This window comes from Panthera onca, chromosome A2 (genome assembly GCF_046562875.1).
Source record: "Panthera onca isolate mPanOnc1 chromosome A2, mPanOnc1 haplotype 2, whole genome shotgun sequence".
Classification (NCBI taxonomy): Eukaryota; Metazoa; Chordata; class Mammalia; order Carnivora; family Felidae; genus Panthera; species Panthera onca.
Window position 1 is genome coordinate 77,883,673 of NC_138340.1, and position 22,893 is coordinate 77,906,565.

Consider the following 22,893-nt stretch of genomic DNA (forward strand, 5'->3'; position numbering starts at 1 on the left):
AAGTAAATTGTAAAAAGAATTGTTAAAAGTTCTTTACAGTCAGAGTCTACGCTTTAGAAACGCTTTTTGACTTGTGGGCCAAAAGTTCACACGATGTCACATTCTGTGTCATATAAATTACTATCACATATAATTGTGATTTATTCGTCTCAAAGCAATGTCTAGAGTCATGCAGCAATATTTAAAAATGGTGTCATGTTTCGTGAAGGTCACATCCAAACTTACATGTATATAATTTAAGAGTAACATGAACTTGTTAATATTACTATATATATATTCCTAAGGGCCAGTATACAACTGTTGAAAATACAGTGGTAATCTGTGTGTCCCCCGGAACCAAACCTTCTGGGGTTGGAACACAAAGAGAAGCTTTGACACCACTGGGAAATGCTACTTGGTGAACACAAGGATCTATTGAATTCACTTTGAGAGAAACGATATGAGAAATTAACTTGTGTTTTCTCTTAAGTGTTTCAAAGTCAAAACCGTGTCTCCAAAGTCAGCAAAGACACCTCCCATAAACTGTCATGTCACTCAGCTGCAATCAGCTTTCATTCTGAGATCATAGGGCATAGGACAAGACATGTAAAGAAGTATTGCCCTGGAATATGAATGGTGTTAGCTGTGGGCATGGATGTTTAGGAGTATGGTTTATAATGTGTCAGTTCTGAACACTAGACTCTGAGGGACAGAGGTGACCTTAGGTTCTCTGCTACATTGTTTTTGAGCTTTTGCAACATGTGGAGACTTTAGAGTAGGGGGCCCAGCTTTTTGGAAGGAAGATGGCTGGGAGGTGACCAAACTGGAGGATAAGAGGCACACTGAAGATAAGAACACAATGTCTGGTTTTAGGACCAGCGGGTGAGCTCTATTGCCCATGGAGCGCCAGCCACTGGAGGTTCAGTCTTTGGACTGATGTCTTGTATTGTTTGGATTTATATGATGTTAGGGAAATTTGCTGATAATTGACATTTAGAAACATTATTTTTTTTTAATTTTTTAAAATGTTTATATATTTTTGAGAGAGAGAGACAGGGCACGAGCAGGGGAGGGGCAGAGAGAGAGAGGGAGACACAGAACCCAAAGCAGGCTCCAGGCTCTGAGCTGTCAGCACAGAGCCTGACACGGGGCTCAAACTCATGGACGGTGAAATCATGACCTGAGCTGAAGTCAGACGCTTAACCGACTGAGCCACCCAGGCGCCCCTAGAAACATTATTAAACCACACATGCATAGCAACAGACAAACTTACCAAAACATAAACTATAAAACTTGGTTTGGCCAAAGTAATCTCAGCAACTTAGTAGAACTGCTTGCCATTTATGCGTAATTACTATGCAGCAAAATGTTAGGCGCATCCGTGAAGGTGCTGAATGAGCTTTTCGGCACAGTTTTGATAACACTAAACTGAGTTCACATATACACAGTTATCGTAGTTTACTGCACATGGCACATGGTTGTTGGCATGAAATAGAAGATGCACTTTCTGTAACTACATTAAATTCCTAGCGTTTATTTATCTCCATAGATATTTTCCTCCATAGAAATTTTCATGGGGTGGTTGGGATTAGATGCTCAGCTGTAATGCCCTGGAGGTCCAGTTGGGGCCCCTCAAGTGCGGAGGAAGAGCCCTTGTGAGAGCATGGGTGGGCCCAAGGCTTTTGTGGAAACACCCTATTGTCTTGGGTGTTGGCACCAAAAGTGCCTATTGTGAACGTGCATACACACTAAGTCCATGTAAGCAAATACCATTAAGTGAACAAAGTCTCTTGAGACTTACAGTCTAATATCTGTTCATCAGAGCTGACCCCAGAGAGCGATCCTGTGAAAGTGCGCGGTGTTATTGTTACAGCCAGGACGTAAGGAGAAATGTGTACACAATCAAATGAGACACTGTGGATTTTTGTTGAGAATAACTCTGACTTAGTATACTTTTGGTGTCAGGAAGGATACAGAGAAAGATTTGCTAAAGTAACAAGGTGACAGAAACAAAACATATGAGAACAGAATGTGTAAAAATGGAGGTATTCATGTAATTCTAGCTACTGCTTATAAAAACTGACATCCTTTATTTCTTTAAATGTTAGTCATGATCCTAAAAGCATTACTGGAAAAGACCTGCTCACTGCAAGATCCACAGGGCAGGGAAATGGAAATGTAGGTGGTTGTCTTTCTTGTTAGGATTGATTTCAGGAAATTATCTTTACCTGCACTCAAAAATGCTGCTATTCTCTACTTCCAGATCTGCCAGTAATGGCTCAGATTTGGCCTTTGACATGGTGTCCTTTTACCACCTGAGAGGAGAGGAAAATGAATTGTGGGAGACAGTTGAAGCCCAGTAGAGGATGTTTGAAAAGCAAACCTGGCATTTTAGATATTTAGATGAAGCAGTTTGATCAAAATTAATCAGGCAGAGAGGCTCTCATTTTTGCGAATGACATTTTGAAGATGCAAAATAAACTTAACCTACCTACGTTTGGACTGAGAAATGGAGATACTGGTGGGGAGTTAGGAGAACCAGGCAGCATTCAAAGCAAATGCATTTGAAATTTTTCTTTGTTACAGCTCTGTTGTTTTTTTAAGAGCAATGCTTTTCAAATGATAGCATTAACAAACAAGTGTAATTCTGTGTGGTTAATGGGGGCTGACTCAGTCATTTCTTTTTTGCCAATGGTTTAGAGTTACTGTTCGGGGAAATTACTTTTAAAGTTGAGCCCTTCCTAAAGGCCCCAGGTAATTACTTTTACCATAGATTCAGGTGGTAAATATCAATCCATTACTGTTTTGAGTAGAATTAAGAGAAATGTGTTGATATTTTTGTTTTTACTGTGAAATTTTCAAGGAATGATTTGAGTTTGTGTAAAATGTTAGCACTGCACTCATTCATTCAGTGTCTTAGGTTAGGCTCATTAGAAACAGATACTTGAGTGGGGCACCTGGGTGGCTCATTAGGTTAGGTGTCCAACTTTGGCTTGGGTCATGATCTCACGGCTGGTGGATTTGAGCCCACGTCAGGCTCTGTGCTGACAGCTCAGAGCCTGGAGCCTGCTTGGGATTCTGTGTCTCCCTCTCTCTCTGCCCCTCCCCTGCTCATGCTCTGTCTCTTGGTCTCTCTCAAAAATAAACATTAAAAAAAAAAAAAAAAGAAACAGATACTGAGCTAAGGACCACTGGCTCCCTTCCCCAACGCTCCCCCTCTCCCCCACCACCCCTACCCCACCTCCTAGCCCCTTGGGCAGGGGAGCTGTGCTCTCTTTGCTTATCAGTCAGCCCTTGGTTGTGGGCTGCCCAGGGGAGGAGTAATTGCCAGGGACTCAGGTCCTCTACCTGCGGTGGCAAAACAGCTCTGGTAGCTGGGGAGCACTGCTGTGAAGATGAATTGGAGGGAGGGGGATCATTGGAATCAAAAGCACTTAAAGGGGTGCAAAGAAACACTACAAGAATAAAAAGGATGTGATTAGGATTGGGAACCCAAAGCGTCTGCTGCACGCAACAAATATTTATTGAGCACCTATTTTTTGGTAGATACCGTTCAAAGCTTGAAAAGTGAGTGGAATAGAAGACTGGGGCTTCTAGGCTGGTGAGGGAGACAAATAATGTAAGTGAGGCAATCCGTGAGTTAGGTAAGAACTTGGTGATACGTGTCTAGAAGAATATAAAGCAGGTCAAAGGAATAGACAATGATTGTGGGTACTAGATGAGATAGGGTAGTCAGGGTAGGTTAAATTAGCAAATTATGTAAGAGATGTATTTGCATTTCCAGGGGCTATCTTTTGAGAAGTACTGGCATTGTGTATTGTTTCTCCCTAACCCTGGGAACTTCTTTCACAAGGAGCTCCTAGAAGGGAAGTCAGTCTTCTATTTGAATAAACCCATCACAATGGGTATTCTTGACATAGGAACAACAAACATAAAATAAAATGCCTCAAAAAATGTTTCCCCTCTGCATTTATTTTTAAATGTTCTTAAGGGAAACATTTGGGGCAGCAAAGGAAAGAGAAAATTGGTTTTGGAAGTTAAGAATTTTGATCATGTACGTTGGGAAGCATCACAATTCTGATGGAGAATTTAGAACAAAAAAATCTAAGTTATTTGGGGGATAATGAGTAGAAAAGGAGGAAAACACAGTCACCTGGCTTAGAATGTGAAGATATCTTTGATGTTTAAAAGTAAAGATCCTGGAGAATCTAAATTACACAGTGCGGGGAGGGGGGTGCATCTGGGTGGCTCAGTCGGTTAAGTGTCTGACTTCAGCTCAGGTCATGATTTCATGGTTCGTGGGTTCGAACCTCGAGTCGGGCTCTGTGCTGACAGCCTGGAGCCTGCTTCGGATTCTGTGTCTCCCTCTCCCTCTGCCCCTTTCCTGCTTGTGCTCTCTCAAAAAATAAATAAACAGTAAAAAAAATTTTTTTAATGACACAGTAGACATTTGGAAGAAAAGTATGTGATGAGGTCAGTGTTGCAGAGTGGATATTAAAGGTCAAGTACTGGATCTTCTTTTGTTTTCAGAGGCAACTGGACTCCTGTCATGGATTCAAGCTAAAACACATGGTTGCCAATCTATTAATGTCTGGGATCATGTTGGTGGGGGATCTTACTGGAGAATGCTGGGTTAGAAATTCTTAGTCTCTCCCCACCCCACCCCCACCTTAAGAAAAAAAATCTTTCTCCTGAGTATTTCATCTGAAGAAATTTCTGGTAAATCTCATTTACCTACTGTCTCACCACCCCTAATTGCCCTTTGTTTTTTTGGGCCAGAGAGGTCAAAAGGTGATGGTGGAAGGAGCCAGATAAGAATTTGTTAGAGGACTAAAATAGTTTTCTTTCATATTCTCCATGATAAATCTTTCAGGGCTTTTCTAGTAAGGAAGAGAGAAGATAGGACATAGATTCTAATGGTTACAGTGTGCAATTTTTAGTAGTTAATGCTTCCTACTTTTGTTTTATTAGAAAAAGATGTATTATGTTAATAAATTAAATGGATTGTGGATTTTGAAACTTCATTAATGAGCATTAATATCATGATCAAAATGCCAGTATTCATTATAATTTAAAAATTAAGCAGTAACTGGGGTGCCTGGGTGGTTCAGTTGGTTAAGCGCTGACTTCGGCTCAGGTCACAATCTCATGGTTTATGAGTTCAAGCCCTGTGTCAGGCTCTGTGCTCACAGCTCAGAGCCTGGAGCCTGTTTCAGATGCTGCATCTCCCTCTGTCTCTCTGCTCCTCCCCTGCTCGTTCTCTCTCTCTCTCTCTCTGTCTCTCAAAAATAAAATAAACATCAAAAAAAAGTTAAAAAAATTAAGCAGTAACCAATTAATTTAAATAAGTTAATATAATGTTGAAATGAATTATGTGGCAATGCCTTTCAGACACCTATTTTATTTTTTTAAGTTTTATTTCATTATTTATTTTTGAATGAAGGAGTGAAAGTGTGTGTGCACAAGTGGGGGAGGGGCAGAGAGAGAGGGAGAGAGAGAGAATCCCAAGCAGGTTCCACACTGTCAGCACAGAGCCCAGTTCGGGGCTCGAACACATGAACCATGAGATCATGACCTGAGCCGAATTTGGACACCCAGCCAACTGAGCCACCCAGGCACCCCAGACACCTATTTTAAAAGCAAAACGAGCACTATTGATTGACAATGAAATATATAACAACAAAGGGGAGCAGATATTTTTCTCCTTTGGTCAGCCTAACTTAAAAGAGAAAACACCTCGAGACTGTGAAATTAGAACACACCAAAACCCACTTGTCCCTCAACAAAGGATGATATATTGATCATCTACTGATGTAGGTGCTAGAGACATAATGGTGAAGATCACAGGCATGGAACTTACATTCTAGATGCAGGATATAGACACACAGGTTATGATTAATGTTGTGAAGAAAATAAGTGGAACGACAGGACAGAACAAAGGTTGGCAAACTTTTTCTGTGAAGGGCCAGATGGCAAATGTTTTAGGCTTGCAGGTTGTATGATTGGTCTCAATGACTCCAGTCTGCAGCTGCAGTGGGAAAGCAGTCATAGCCAATATTTGAATGAGTGGGCATGGCTGTGTTCCAATAAAACTTGATTTACAAAGATAAATAAACAAACAACCCCAAACCAACAACAGGTGGGTCGGATTTGGCCTGCAAATATAGTTTGATGCCTCCTGGCATACAGTGCCACTGGCATGGGGGATGGTGACCTTAGACCCTGCTGTTAGAGAAGACTCCTCTGAGGAGGCAACATTTGGAGCACAAGTAGAACGATGGGTGGCCAGCCACGTGAAGCATGGGGAAGAGCATTCCAGGCAAAGGAAATGGCTAGGTAAAAAGTCCTGTGGCAGGAACAGGCTGGGTCCCCTTGATGTGGGCGGTCATCTCATTTTCACTGTGTAACTTTGGGCAAGCCACTGAATTCTTTGAGCTCTTTTCTCACAGATAGAAATGGTGATAACACTCTGCTTACAGGCTTTTTGTGAAGTAAGGTAGGTGAGAGCATTTTTCTGGTCGAATGTTAGGGAGTATTATTAATAACTAGGATTTAGAAAAAATAGTTGTGAATAAACTTTAATAGAATCAGGATTTTGGTGTCAAAGTCCCGGTGCTTTATAGTAGCTCTTCATATTTTTATTACTGGGTGTGTTATTTCATCTGTAGTTTACTGTATGGTGTACTAATGCTTAGCCACCAAATTACTTCCTGCCAATTGCTTCTCAATTTTATTCAGCCATCTTCTCAACATTTCTGGAAAATTGCCATTGTTATTCTCTATGTATGTTGGACAAATAGTTGTTAAAATTTTCCTTTGTTTTGTTTTTTTTCTTACTCAGAAACAAAGAAAACCCAAAAACATTGGGAAATCCGAAGACCTCAAAGTTTTATTTCTGTGAAAGCCTCTGGATCACCGATGAGCTAGCAGTCTGACGAAGTCAGGCCTCAGAATTCCTTCCTTAGATTGTCAAAGGACTAGGAACAGCATGGCCTGTAAGTCTGTTTGTGGCCTAACTCTGTGTGCCATTAAAGTTTGTGCCTGTCACCTCACTACATGCTTTTCCCCAGCTTCATGTCCCCATCTCGATTCTGCAGCCAAAGTTCATGCCTCCTCTGTGTGGCTGTGCTGTGAACCCTTTCCGGCCCCCCCCACGGATCTTTTAAGTGTGGTGGGGGAGGGGAGCCAGTGTGAGGAGGGAGTGGGGGAGGACCTGGGCAATCATCAGTGTGGAGATAAGTCAAACAGACCACTGCCTGGCTTTACACAAGATGGGAGCTGAGTAGGATAAGGGCACACCCTCCTCCACAGATACTTACATCAGGGCTTCTGTTTTTAACCAAGGATGTGTCCACCAAGCAAGAATGTGGGAGCAAGAAAAAAACTGGATTCTCTTCTGTGTAATAATGTGACTTCCTGATTCTATGGAATACTACTGATTGCAGTAAGTATGGCTTTAGACCGTCCAGGAACACTAATGTTTGTCCCTGGGGGAATGTGTGGATGGAGCTGGTGTAATGGGTCCACCTTTGAATCAATAGGTGTTAAGTAAACAGGTGAGTACCCTCAGCTCACCCATGTGAGGAACCCACCCTGGACAGCCCCTTCCCTCCCAATTACTGGTTGTCGAGGCACGTGGGGCATCAATAGACATCGTGGCTGGTCTTACTGGAGCCCCTGCTGAAAGGCCCAGATGTGGGGTGTGCTCTAATAGGGAGAGGTTATGGATTCTAGGATGAGAATTGATCCCTCTGGGTGAGGGGCACAATTTTCCAGAAGGTGTGGAGATTTTCCTTCCAAAAACTAGAGGCAAGAATCTCTTTGAGGGAGACATTTAGATATGAGGGCTCCGGATTCAGGATGTGAACAGGTTGGTTCTGAGCCTGAGCAAGAACCTTGTGAAGAGTTAACATCTTAGGCTCCTGTTGCCTTTGGATTCTGAAGAAAACCAAACCTAGCATTCAGCTTAACTTTTCGTTCCCTCAATCTCTTTAAAATTACCTTGACCCTTCAGTAAAGTTGTCTCAAATAGGCTGGTATAGGGGAATTGAGGGTGCTGGATTGCAAGGTCAAGGCAGCACAAGAGAGGGCCCTTGCTATGTCTGCAGACCCTGAATTGGAGCAGCAGGACCATGAATGGGGTCCTCAGCAGAGAGAGGGGCACACACTGGCTGTCAGCCCTAAGACAGAACTCTTTGTGTTGGGAGCTTCTCAACCCTTCACCCTTCTGTCAAAACATTGTGGAAGTGCAGAAGAGTGGATGGGGAAATTTCAAATGTAAAGTATAACTTACTCATAACAAGATCACTGGAATTGTAATTTATGATCAAAGCCTTAAACTGGAAGACTATAATTCTGGTGACATTTAGACATTGCCCAAGACATGAGGCAAGAAATGTTTTCAAGAGTAAAAAACTTGGTTGTACTTCTGTAATCATTGCTTCTGGGCCATTACTCATTGATCCACCACATGGCCAGCCCTGGTGGATGGCAATGGTGGAGTGTTCTACTCATAACCCAGAAAAGCAAAGATTGCTGAGTCATTGGCCCACATGATGGAGAGCCATAAAATGTGCACATGGTGAATAATGTATTTCTGCCTGTCCTCCCAAAGGAGGCCCTCTTCCCTGGAATAGTATCTCTTCAAAGAGCACATGAATACATTTAACAGAATGAGATGCAATCAGAGATGATTAAAGAATAGGTGATGCTGATTACAAGACAGATCAACAAGAAAGTATTTTCACTAAAATACCTGGACGTTTCTACCTTGATAGCCACGGTGTCTATTTCAGTCTGCTAATGGATTTGATATAAAATCCTATTTTGAAAACTATAATCACTGTGGTCAATTGCTACAAACAACCCTTTTCATATCTCTCTCACATTACACCACCTGCTTGGCAAAACCACAGCCCTGGGTCAATCCAAACCTGCCCAGCACCTGTGCAGTGGATTGTGGCAGGTGAATATACACCACCACCACCGTGGTGTTCATTGAATTAATGACCATAAACCTCAAATGAGCCTTTAATGCCATACTTTTCTCCTCCATTTACTCTTTCACCTTCTGGGTGACTTTTCTCCTCTCCTGGCTTCCTCTTCTCCTCCTCCTCCTCTTCCTCCTTCTTGTTAAATTGAGGTATAATTTATGCTCACTGAAATGCACAGATGATGTGTGATGACATTGACAAATGCACGCATTGTGTAACCGACACCCCTATCGAATACAGAATACTATAGATCCCCACCCCCCACAGAAAGTTTCCTAAGTCCCTCCCAGCTGATTCCCGCATCAGCACCCCCAGCGGTAACCACTGTTCTGATTTCTATCTGGAGGGATAATCTCACCCCTTTTCCTTTCTCCTCAAATCTCCAACTCCTCTTCCCCATCCTCGCTCTCAGCTGATGAGCTTGTTTCTGACTTCGTGGAGAAAATAAAAGCCACAAGAAGAGAACTTTCATATGCTCCCCCTGCCCCTTCCCATCTACCAGCACTTGCAACCTGCTGTCTTCCAGAGGGAGTATCTGGGCTCCTGTCTGAAGATAAGCCCAATCATCCCCTCTCCTGTGGGCAAGAAGAGCACTCCAGCAATTCTTTCCTCTTTCTTTTGTATAATTTTCCACACACTACTGGACCCATTCTCATCAGCATTTATTTCTGTGCTATTACAGATTCCATCTGAAAAGAGAAACAAAACAATTCCCCTCAACCCCACCATTTCCATTAGTCCCCATTTCTTTGCTCCTCATCGTAGCAAAACTCAAGGTGCAGTTCATATTCTCTGACTTAAATTCTTCTTCCCTATTCTCTCTCAAATCCTTTCTATTCAGGCTTTATTCCTGCCATCCCACAGAAACTGCTCTTCTCCAGGTCACCAAATGATCTCCATGTCACTAAATCCAATAGTAAAATTTGTAATCTTTGACAGGATTTGATAGAATCAGCCCCTCTTGTCTCCTTTGATAAAAGGAGACAATGTTTACAACACTCTCATGAGTTTCCTCACTGCTCCATTCTTCTCAGAATTTCCCCTCCTGGCTCCTGGTCTTCTTCCAGAACCTTCCATGTTGCTGTGCCCCTTGGTCTCCTACCTCTCTCTGTCTACATGTCCTTTATCGTTGCATTGGGCTCATGGCTTTAAATACCAACCTCATGGCACTGTTTTCCAAATTTGTTTCTCCAGCCCAGATGTCTGACCTTAAATCCACACTTATATTATCCAGCTTCTCACTGGGCATCTCTACTTGGATATCTGATAGACAGCTTGACCTGAACATGCCCCAAACTGCAGTCCTGATATTCTATAAACGACTTCACCTGTAGCTTTGCCATTTGGGTTGATGGCAATCCATCCTTGTGGCTGGCTGATCAGACCAAGATCTTCAAGTCACTCTTGACACTTTTCTTTCACTCATGCTCCACCTCCAATCTGTTGGGAAGGTGTTGGCTCTGTGTTGCTGATGGTATTACTTGTCATCAAATAATCCAGTTTCCTTTCCTGTTGTGCCCCTTCTTGCAGGATTAAATATCCCCACTTTGTTGAGTTTAGGAGTGATCATATGACTTGCTTTAACTAGATAAATGTGGGCAGAATTGATGGATACCATTTCCAGTGTTTGCTCTAAGAGCCACCATGTATGGTATGCACATCTACTTTCTCCCACTACCACAATGATCCACAATGTTCCAGACAGAGGCTGCTCTGCCAGCCTGGACCCAGACCCAAAGCCAAGTCAAAAGGAGCAGAGCCACAGCTGACTCACACCTCACACTGGACATGAAGTGTTGTAAGCTGTTGGCTTGGGGGGTCTCTTGTTACTGCAACATAACTATCTCTTTGGACCAGTACATGCTCCCTTTAAAAAGTGTGCAGAATCTGCTCACTTCTACTACTACCCTGGTTCGAGCCATTGTCTTCTCATGCCTGGGTTCCTATAGTAGCTTCTTAACTGGTCTCCCTGCTTCTTTCTTCTGCCTCCCATGGTCAGTTCTCACTAAAGCAGCCAGAGAGATCCTATTAAAACCTGTTTCAAGTCTCTGTTCAAAAAATTCTGTAGTAGCTCTTAGTTTCACGAGCCAGTCCTTGCAAGGATGAAGAGGCCCACGTGACTGGTGCCATTACCTCTCTCCTCACCTGTCACCATTCTCCCCCTTGTTCAGTGTGTTCTAACCCCACTCACCTCCTCACTGTTCCTCAACTCAATAGCCCCCTTCTCAGCTTGGGGCTTCTCTTGGAGCTCTTCTCTCTGTTGGTCAGGCTCTTCTCCAGAGGGCCTCGTATCAAACCTCCTTGCCTCCAAATTTTTGCTCAAATACCACCCTCTCAGGGAGGCCTACCCTGACCCCTCTCTTGACAGTTGTACCCTTTCCCCTCCCACCTCAGCACCTTTGATCCCCCTTACCCTGCTCTACCTGTTTTCCACATAGCACCTGTCACCTTTCAACATACTCTATCATTTACTTTTTACCTCATATTTAGTGTTTCTTGCTTGCAGCCTGCCTCCCCCATTTGAATGTGAGTTCCACATGGGCAGAGATCTTTATTTTGTTTAGTGGCTATACTGCTTGGCTATTTCAGTGACAGCACATGAAGTCTTTAGTACTTGGGTGAATTAGAGAAAATATTTATTCACTGTAGAAGACAGGGAAGCTAGAAGAAGGTGATGCTAGGAAGAGAAGATGGCTTTGCAAATCAACACAGGGAACCAGGGCCCCATCCACACCTAGTTCAGAAGGCCAGGAGACAGTGGCACTGGGTGAATAATTGGCTCTGGCCATGGTTATGCCTATGGCTCTTCTCATAAACCCAAATGCTTGCTCTGCTCTCAGATTACTTGCATTTCTTATACTTCAGACATGCCATGGTTGCAGAAGGTGTGAGTTTTAGAGCCATGCTCACCTGTTACTAAGCAGTTTTTCTTATGTACAAATATGCCACCCATCCCTAACTCTTTGTCTATCCATGACCATGGATCCACTAGAGGCTGAGTCCTCTACTGGGGGGTAAACAGCACAGCTCATTTATCTTCTGGGCCAGGAACCTAGAATAATGCCTGGCACATAGCAGTTGCTTGGTAAATTTGTAGAATAAAGGAATTCAGAATAGCAACCAAGTCCAGGAATAAAAGAAGCATCTTTTTAAAGTGTGGCTGTTCAACCAGACTATATGCAAGATCTGTCAGATAAGACTGGATGACGGTAATTATGAGTGGAATAATTGTCTAACTGAGGCTTAACTGTGGACTTATTTCCCAAGTAAACACTCTGAAATATTTGGGGTCTTGGACAAAAGTTCAAGTCCAGTGTTACTTAAGGTCTTTCAATGACTAACGTGTTGTAACTGTTGGGCAACACTAGTTGACTTGCAGTTAGTAGTTAAGAACATGGACCCTGGAGCCTGATTAGGTTTGAATTCTAACTCTGCCACTTACTAGCTGTGTGAACTTGGGCAAGTTACTAACTCTTTGTGACTCATTTCCTCATTTGTAAAAAGTTGGCAATAATAATTCCTACCTCAAAGGGTTATTGTGAAGTTAGATAAGTTAATGCATAGAAGCACTTATATCAATGCCCAACACATAGGGAGTAACATATGTTTGCTATTTTGTTGTCATTATTGTGTATATTCTATCTACCCTTTCTACCCATTGTGCTGAGTTAATTATCTACCTGTTGTACATTCTGAAAGCCAGGAAAAGACTGTGTTCCTTAAAATACTATTGCCCAAATATCAGTCCTCTATGCAGTGTGCTTGGTCAAAGTTGGCCTATTAGCTTCATGTTTGTTTAACTTTTGATAAGTGGGGGTTAATCATAGAACAACTTTTGTTCTCTTAAAATAGACTTTAGGTTCTCTCTTCTCCTAAATCCCCTTCTTCCTTTTTTTAAAATTTTATTTTTAAGTAATGTCTACATTCACATGGGGCTTGATCCTACAACCCCAAGATCAAGAGTTGCATGCTGTACCGACTGAACCATCCAGTCACCCCTCCCCTTCTTAATCTGTAATAATATCCCAGCTTTCTCAGAAATGAGGGAGACGTCCAAAGATAAAGAAGACTGTTGACCTAGACCCCAGAAAAATGAACCTTTTCAGGATGTGTGAAAATGTACATTCAATAGGAAATGGAGATTACAGGTAAGTTTTCTTCTTAATACTTTTACAGTTGATCCTTGAACAGTGCAGAGGTTAGGGGTGCCAGCCCCCATGCAGTTGAAAATGTGCATATAACTTTTGACTCCCCAAGAACCTAACTGTTAATAGGCTACTATTGGCCAGAAGCTTACTTATAATAGAAAGTCTATTAATACATATTTTGTATATTCTATGTATTATTACTGTACTCTTACAATAAAATAAGCAAGAGAAAAGAAAATGTGAAGAAAATTATAAGGGAGCCACAATACGTTTACAGTATTGTACTGTATTTATTGAAAAAATTCCTGTGTAAGTGGACCCACACAGTTCTAGCCCACGTTGTTCAATGGTGAACTGTATTTTCTAAAACATGCCCAGTAAACATGGATGTTTTAAAATTTTGAGTAAATATGGTCTTTGATAAAAGAGAGAATAAAAAATCATGTTAAAATTTTGTTAAACAGCTAAAAGATCAACTAAAGGAGGACACAGCAGGGTAGATCAAAGGGGTGCAGGATAGATCTTGAAGCACGAGGGAGCACGAGAAGGAATACATGAGAAATGGGAGTGAGAGGCAGGCTTCCCTCCAAACCTGAAGCCATTTGGAAGAGTAAAAAGACGATCAGGAGACCAGAAAAACTCTTAGCTGATCACTAAACAATGTTAGAGCACCTACTATATGTGAATCACTATGCTAGATATTGTAGGAGAGAGAGCTATGAACAAGACAGGGTCTCTGTCCTCCAATTGCATTAAAACATGCCCTTCAGAGGACACCAACTCTGTAGCAATTGTGTCACCCCAGGGACAGAATCTTACAAGCACAATGCCAGTACTCTTCAAAGTATCCTCTGCTGACCAAGCAAATCAGGAATATCAGAGCTGACTAGGAAAATGGCAGATTCCCAGACCTCTCTATTCCTGATGAATCAGAGTGTCTGGGGCCCAGGGCCAAAGGCCCTGGCTTTTAATCAAGCACTTTGAGTGATTCTTATGCACAATTTAAAATGTTAGAACTCCCACCGCTTTGTAGTAGGTACCAAATGAATTATAAAAGAAATTGCTTTTGGCTGGAGGGTGAGGATAGATAGTTTCATGGAGGAAATTTTGAACCAGGGCTTTGGCTGGATTTTGCTACCTGTGGCAAAGGGGAGGCAGTGTTCCAAGGGCAATGACTGGCTTGGTCCAAGGCACGCATGGGGGGGGAGGGGCAGTGACTGTAGCCCAGGGAAGAACTGGCAGTTCTGAGGCTTCAGGCAGACTCACTTGCAGACCAACCAGGTGATGTGTTTTCCTTGTACACGGCTGTCCTGCCTTCTCTCAGGCTTTCTCTTCCATGCACAACCAGGATGACGTTTGAGAAGAATTTCACCATGGAAAGCTGGTTTTGCTTTGTGCCCACTTGTCACTGAGTGAAGTAAGCTCACCGGCTTTCTGCTTTCTGTCAAGTCAGCTGTTCTCTGAATTCAAGCAGAAGTATGAGAATTTGTTGCCACTCAGGCTGGAATTTTGCCATCCTTACCACTTGAGATATTGTGAGCTGGCTATATTTCCACATAGAAGACAGTGCACTCAATGCTACTGTCACCTAGGGTAGGTTAGGACAGTACACTGAAACCAGGCCAGCACTTTGGCATGCCCAGATGGGTTTGCCATCTTGGGCAGCCTCTGGGGTGGATGAGTGTGGCAAGCAGCAGGAGATGAGATGTTACTAAATAGCATAAATGCCTTGACCAACTGTTGAGTCTGCACGACCAACTGTTGAGTCTGCATGACCAACTGTTGAGTCTGCACATGGGTTGGTACCTCCCTAACTTGACCCTCTGGAAGTTGTCAATCAACTGAACAACAAGCATTTAATGACTGATCCTGCTGTTGACTCAGCGTTCCGTGTCTCCACCCCTTTCTTGATTCCTAGCTGATGCTATTTGAGGGTTACAAGGGATGAGACCTTGGTGCTCATCTCCCCATGAAGCCTGGGGCCCAGGCTCACCATTCTACAACCTCACCACTACAGCCCTGCCTCCTTTCTGGCCCCCCACCATTGTGGTATAGCAGAAAAACATGATGAGCTGGGAGTACCATATGGACACAGTGCAACAGGCAGAGGGATGTGCTGCCAAGATGTCCCTCCCAGGAAGGACTTGTGGTCCCAGCCCTGGGAGTAGTGTCCGCAGACAGTTGTCAGTCATCAGCCCTTTGGGGTCTCCCCCAGGGCCATGTCCACATCTACTGACTGACCGAGGCAGGTGTATACAAGCTTGGCCATTTGGCCCAGTGTTGGACAACACAGATGTGTTTCCCAGTCCTACTTCTGGTCCCTTCCTTCCACAGATGCTAATCCTAAAGGTATTCCCTAATAAACAACCACAACCTTAATCCATTTCGCAGTCCGCTTCCCAGAGAACCCTACTTCCAATGCATGAATTTGAATTTCAACTAATTAGGAGTGCTGTAATCTTGAGGAAGCAATAACTTATTTTCTGTTAGACTTAACTTCCATCTCTGCAAAATGGGAATAATAAATCATTTCTTCATTGGATCATTGTGAATTCACTTAGTTTAATATGGTGCAGAGTAATTACTCATAAATATTAGATGTCATAATCTTGGGTGAGATATATAACGTCTATGAGTCTTAGATCCTTTATCTAAAAGTGAGAGTAATACCACTTACATTCAGGATTTTGGTAAGGAATGTATGTCACAACGTGTGTGTGTGTATTAGGTACTCAACAGATGCCACCCTCCCCCCAACCTCCTATCATTTTCCCTTTAAAATATCAAAAGTACCTTTATATAGTGAATTTTAAAAAATAATTCATGTTTATTTTCTTTCCCTTTATTGGTTACCCTTTATCAGAGTATAAGGTGGTTGTATTTGGAGGAGGAAAACTGAATGCAAAGCAGAAAGGTGAGGCTAGGATAGCCCTGGTTTTGTGCCTCTCTTCTCTTCCATCACAGTTCAAAGGCCAACTCTTCCAGGAAGCTCACCCTGACTGACTCAACACATTCTGCAAAGCCCACATACAAACTTTAACTCCCTTCTTCTTTCCACTTTTGTAATCCTTATTATGATATATTCCTTATTGTGATATATTATGTTAATATTGTCTCTGAGAAGTGGGGATAATATCTGTTTTTCAAAGGGAGTGCACTGGGCCGAATGCTGCTTTGTTCCCTGGGAGTGTTCTGGTTACTACACTAGTTCATAGTGATTGACTCTTACAGCAATGCTGAGTCCTCCTAGAAGCCTTGTGAGATGCTCGAGGAGTTCCTGCTGAGTTGACAAGGAATATGAGAGCCAGATGGGGTCTTCTGAGGTGCTGTGGTCCCTCCTCTTAGTCATGACGGAACTTTGTTTAGATCATCTCTCTTTAAATGATGACATTTTAAGGCTCATGTGAAATTTGGGTAGCCCCATCTTTATTGCATCTTCTCTGTTTTATAACTTCATACTCTTGTTTTGTTTCTGCTTTAAAGCTTGTTCAGTTGTAGGAACATTGTCTTACACTGACGCCTACTGGGCAGGTGGGAAATAACGGGTAACTGCAGCACTGGTGTCTAGAAACCGAAATTTTGTTTTCCTCATTGCATCGATCTTTAAGAAGCATCTTTCTTACAACTATCCTAGTTTTGAGCTTCCATTTCCCACTTCTCCTACTAAATGTAAAGGTCCATATTAGATTTTAAGTTTCTTAGGTTATGACGATTTCATCCAGTTAAAATGTTAAAAGCCCAAAAATACCTTTAATCAATGTCATTCCATAGATATATTTACCATTTCATGATGAACAATAATCACACTCATTAGATGTGACCTTAGTGTTGCAAGCATTGCAGCTGTGAAAAGCTGATGTCAAGTGGGACCAATGCAGAGTATGGACATTCTTCCTCCTAGATTCCCCATTGGTGGCAGCAGTGAGGCACCCTCTAATCTGGATCAAAACACTCCACATTTAAGATACACAACAGATGAATATAGGGGAGGGGAAGGAAAAATAAAATAAAAACAGTGGGAGGCAAATGATAAGACTCTTAAATACAGAGAACAAACTCAGGGTTGCTGGCGGGGTGTTGGGGGGGGGATGGGCTAAATGGGTGATGGGCATTAAGCAGGGCACTTGTTGAGATGAGCACTGGGTGTTATATGTAAGTGACGAATCACTAAATTCTACTCTTGAAACCATTATTACACTATATGTTAACTAATTTAGATTTAAATAAAATTAAAAAAAATAAACAAAAACAAAAGCACTCCACGATGGCGGTAAGAACCATCCACGATGAATGTGGTAAATTCTCTCCTTGAAGGTTTCTCCAGGGATCAGGACCCCAGTAAAAACTCATCCAAGTGTTTCATCATCCTCATGTTACAAAACCATCTCTCTCCTGCTTTTATCTAAAAGTTTCTTTTGTTTGTTCTCCTAAGGTTTGCAAATGATTAATCAGATTCTACTCATAAACGCTTTACAAAATGTACCAGTAGGTTATATTCTCATAATTATCTCCTTACCAACCCCTTTGTTGGTACAGAGTGAGCACTTAACTGGTATCAAATGTGGTATGACAAAGTAGTAAAGAGCTTTAGAATCAGGCTGTGGTGTTACACACACACACACACACACACACACACACACACACACACATAAATATAGGATATAAAATCTTTAAAAATATATATTAATTTTTTTAATGTTTATTTTTGAGACAGAGAGAGACAAAGCACGAGCAGGGGAGGGGCAGAGAGAGAGGGAGACACAGAATCTGAAGCAGGCTCCAGGTTTCAAGCTGTCAGCGCAGAGCCCAACAAACCATGATATCATGACCTGAGCTGAAGTTGGACGCTTAACCGACTGAGCCACCCAGGCACCCCAAAAATATTTACATATTTTTAAGTAGGCTCTATGCCCAGTGTGGGACTTGAACTCATGACCCTAAGATCAAGAGTCATGTGCTGTCCTGACTGAGCCATCCCGAAACCTTTTTCACTGTACTTTTTCTTTTGTTGGTAATGTAATCACTTTGCCGCATCTACTGCGAGAATGAAGACTACTCTCGGCAATCAGACTGTCGACATTGCAGAAAATGTTGACATCACTCTAAAGGCATGCACTGTTACTGTGAAGGGCCCCAGAGGAACCCTGCAAAGGAACCTCAGTCACCTCAATGTAGAACTCAGTCTGCTAGGAGAGAAAAAGAAGAGGCTCTGCGTTGACAAATGATGGAGAAATAGAAAAGAACTGGCTACTGTGTGCACCATCCATAGTCATGTACAGAGCATGATGAAGGGTGTTACCCTGGGCTTCCAGTACAAGATGGGGTCTGTGTTTGCTCACTTCCCCATCAGTGTTGTTCTTCAGGAATGGTTCTCTTGTTGAAATCTGAAATTCCTTCGGTGAAAAATATATCCATAGGGTTCAGATGAGGCCAGGTATTGCTTGTTCAGTATCTTGAGCCCAGAAAGATGAGTTAATGCTTGAAGGGAATGGCATTGAACTTGAATGAAACCTAGTTGCTTGATTCAGGCATGCCACAACAGTTAAAAAGAAGGATATCAGAAAATTTGGGGATGGTATCTGTGTTTCTGAAAAAGGAACAGTTCAGCAGACTGATGAATAAGATCTAAGTTGTCCAGCTACAGAAACAGCAAGAAGGCAGATGATTTTTCAGACTTACTTGTGATATTTTGAAGATGCGATAAGGAGTGCCTGGGTGGCTCAGTCGGTGAAGTGACCGACTCTTAATTTTGGCTCAGGTCTTGGTCTCACGTTTGGTAAGTCTGAGCCCATTGGGTTCTACATTGACAGCATGGAGCTTGCTTAGGATTCTCTCTTTCCCTGTCTCTCTGCCCCTCCCCCCCTCTCAAAATAGATAAACTTAAAAAAATATACAATAAAAGCTGTATTAGTTTGGGGGAAAAGAATATAATCATTAAAAGTACTTTCTAGTGAGTTCTGTAGTTTTTCTCGTATGTATACGTGTGTGTATGTATATGTATGTATGTGTGTGTATATATGTGCATTTATACATGTAATAGACTATTATTCAGCCTTAAAAAATAAGGAACTTCTGCCATTTTTGATGACAACATGGATAAACTTGGAGGGTATGATGCCAAATGAAATAAGCCAGTGAGAAAAAGACAAATACTGCATGGTATCACTTATATATGGGATTTCAAAAAAAAGACAAAGAAGTTAGACTCATGGAAGCAAAGAATAGAATAATGGTTTCCAGGAGCTTGGAGACTGGGGAAATGAGATATTGGTCAAAGGTTACCAACTTTCAGTTATAAGATGAATGACTTCTGAGGATCTACTGTATAGCATAGTGACTATAGTTAATAATGCTGTATTGTATACTTGAAATTTGCTAAGATTTGCTAAGAGAGTAGATCTTAAGTGCTCTAAACACACACACATACAAAGTATAACTATGTGAGGGATGGTTGTGTTAATTAGCTTGACTGTGGCAAACATTTCACAATGTGTACATATATCAGATCATGTTGTACACTATATATATATATTTATATATATTAATTATATAATTAATTAATAATAATATATATTATATATATTTATATATATATATTTATTAATTATACTTCAGTAGAGCTGAAAAAGGTGAAGAGAGGAAGACAGCATCCAGGTTCTAAGCCTGATAGCATTCATTAACACATATCTGGGAACAAATAGATCCTGCTATCATCTGGGGTTTAGAGGAGCCCTTGAGAGATTGACACCAGGTATACTTGGAAGGTGCCTGGAGCAGAGGGGACATACAAGTTCAGAGAGAGGAGAGGGAATGGATTTGTGACCCTGAGAGACAGATTTGGAGGCTCCCCCCCTTCCTAACTGTGGATCTCAGGCAGTTACGTTGCTTCTCTTTGCTTCAGTTTCTTCATCTGTACATGGGGATAGCACTACCACTTTGTATAGTTCTTGTGATAAATTAATAACACAGTGCTTGGCACACAGTAGGTGCCAAATTATTTCTATTTTGTTTCAAAAAGCACACCATTTGCTCATGTCTGGCCCTGTATACAGTCTGAATATCCTCTTAGTAACACTTCTTTCATGTGATAGATGCCATTTCTGGAAATCCTTAGGGCTCAAACCTTCCTCTGTTCATGTTTTCTGGTTGTCACAAATAATCTCTGTCTTTCTCTCAAACTTCTCAGACACCCTTTGGCCCTCACATTGTTTGCTTCAGACCAGAAAAAATGGTCTCGGATTTATTTGTTTAACAAATATTTTTGGGGCTCGTACAATGTGCCAGCACTAGGGGTAGAGCAGTGAGTAAAACATGAAAATTCTTGTCCTTATAGAGCTTTTACTCCAGGAGAGGAGGATGGAAAGGCAAGTAGAGCATATGAGTTGTCAGGTGATCAAAAATTGCTAAGTAAAAAAAAGAAGGGCAAGAAAAGAGATAGGGACTCATGTGTGTGTGTGTGTGTGTGTGTGTGTGTGTGTGTTGGGGGGAGATGGGTTTTCATTGCTCATAGAGCTATATGGGGGACAAGGAGCTCTGGGCTTCTTGTGCTGACAGAAAAAAAAGAGTTATAAGTATTCTGGGGTTGGTCTTGATTGTTTCGAGGAAGATAATGGTGTGAAATGGGAGGGTTGGGGAGTTGGTGGGTTGGGATCTTGTCAGAAATATTAACAGTCCCCTCTTGGTTCCTGCCAAAGGCAATGTGGAAGAGAATGTGAGGAGAACTTTCTTGATCTTATCTGGAGCTTGGAACCAGTTGGTGGGCTTCCCTTTTGATTCCCTCTGTCAGGCAGTGGGGATTTTGTAAATGTTGACTTCTTGGGACTCAGTCACTGACAAGCATTTGAAGAGAGAGGGAGAGGGAGAGAGAGAGAAGAGAAGCAGAAGGAACCTCAGATGTTACCTTCAAGGAGCCCATCCTGTTCCTTTGGAACACAAGAGATTAGTAGAGAATCTGATATAGTTCTTCAGAGGATGACTTCCTAGTCCTCTTCCTAGAGCAACTATCCTAAGGTATCATACCAAGAAATATTGGTAAGAAAATATTTAGCAAACATGGCAGAGTGGAGGGGGCATTGGCTGAGAGAGAATCTGTGTTCTCTAGGCTGCCTGACTCTTGGGCTGCTGCACTACCCCTCCAAATCTGTTTCTTTTTTTTCTTCTCTATAATGAGGAGGCTGGCCTCTAACATCCATTCCCGATACAGAATTCCATGACTGTAAGAAGAAGTTGGAATTTTATCTCTGTTGTTGGAGTTTTCAGTAGAAAATAGAGGGCTTTAGAGCATAGATAAGAGTTTTCATTTATTTTTTCTTTTCAGTTGATTTTGGAAGAAAGGGCCTCAGGAAAGGAAGAGTTGGCTTTTGTTTTTGGTTTAGAGGTAGATTACATTTCTTGGATCTTAGCCAAACGTAACAGAGTGGATCTTTCAAAGAGTGAGAAAAATTTGGCAGAATTGCTGCCTTGATGAAGAAAGCTTTTCCACTCAGTTTTCTGGAGGAGGGAGAGAAAAATCCTGGGAAACCAACTTAAATGCCCCCATTGGGAAGATGCCTAGTCCCTCTACATTGAATTAGATGCTCCCTCCTCTGTTTTCACAGAAAAGTAAGGAACAAGTTGGAGCCAAGGGATAGCAGAAAGGCAAATGACCCCACAGAAGAGTGGCAGTGCATATAAGATGAACATTTAGGACGTGTGTGATTAATGAACAAATAAATGAAAGAATGAAAGCAAGTTAAGACCAACCAATAGGTAAGAGAAAATGGGGAAATCAGAAAACTTGACAAAATGTGGTTTATGAGAATTTAGAAAAGGAGTTATCCCCAGGACCCAACATAGCTTCACCAAGGACTGGTCTTGCCAGTAATCTCACGGGTAGGGTCTTCAGACTTGTTGGTTGGAGGATGGCTGTGGACAGAATCTATGTCAATTTCAGAAAAAATCAATTAAAGTCCCCCTTGTTTGTTTGTTTGTATTGCTTGAGATGGTGAAATGCAGACTCGATCATACTGTTAGGTTAATTTCAGCTGGTAGAAATAACTTCATTCAAATAGTGTTGATTATGCCATTTTTCTTCCTGGAATGAGGTATCAAGTTGGGCCCGACTATTCAACTTTTTTTTTAATGATTTATTTTGAAATAATTATAAATTCACAAGAAGTTATAAAAAATGTATAGAAGCATGTATGTTTCATTCTGTTTCTTTCATTGATAACATTTTGTATAACTATAATATGGTATCACAACCAGAAAATTGGTGTTGGTACAATCCACAGAATTTATTCATATTTTACCCAGTGTTACATGTGAGTGTCTTTGTGTGTGTGTTTCTGTGTGTATGTGTAGACTGTGCAAATTTATTACATGTATAATTACATGTATAAGTTAAATGTATAACATTTTCATACAGGTTTTTGAGCATAAGTTTTAATTTCTGTGGGATATATGCCCAAGGATGCACCTGGTAGGCTATAGGATAATTATATATTTAGTTTTAACAATTTAGCAAATTATGGGGAACCTGAGTGGTTCAGTCAGTTGAGTGTCCAACTCTTGATTTTGGTTTGGGTCATGATCTCATGGTTGTGGGATCAAGCCTCATGTTGGGATCCATGATGAGTAGGGAGCCTGCTTGGGTTTCTCTCTCTTTCTCCCTTAGCCCCTCTCCCCTGCTCACATGAGCTCTCTCTCTAAAATAACTATAATAAAAAAAGCAATTTAACAAATTACTATCCAAAGTGGCTGTACCATTTTACATTCCCATCAGCAATGTATGA

General features: G+C 41.7%; 1 long non-coding RNA gene and 1 pseudogene across 1 annotated transcript; both read left to right on the plus strand.

The window, feature by feature from the left end:
* Nucleotides 1-308: 308 nt before the first annotated feature.
* LOC132679854 (uncharacterized) lies at nt 309-7,561 on the plus strand. Its single transcript, XR_009610353.3, has 3 exons — nt 309-397; nt 6,821-6,974; nt 7,324-7,561. It is a non-coding gene; the product is annotated as an uncharacterized LOC132679854 (long non-coding RNA).
* Nucleotides 7,562-18,150: 10,589 nt separating this feature from the next.
* Nucleotides 18,151-18,885, plus strand: LOC132679849 (large ribosomal subunit protein uL6 pseudogene; annotated as a pseudogene).
* The last annotated feature ends 4,008 nt before the right edge of the window (nt 18,886-22,893 follow it).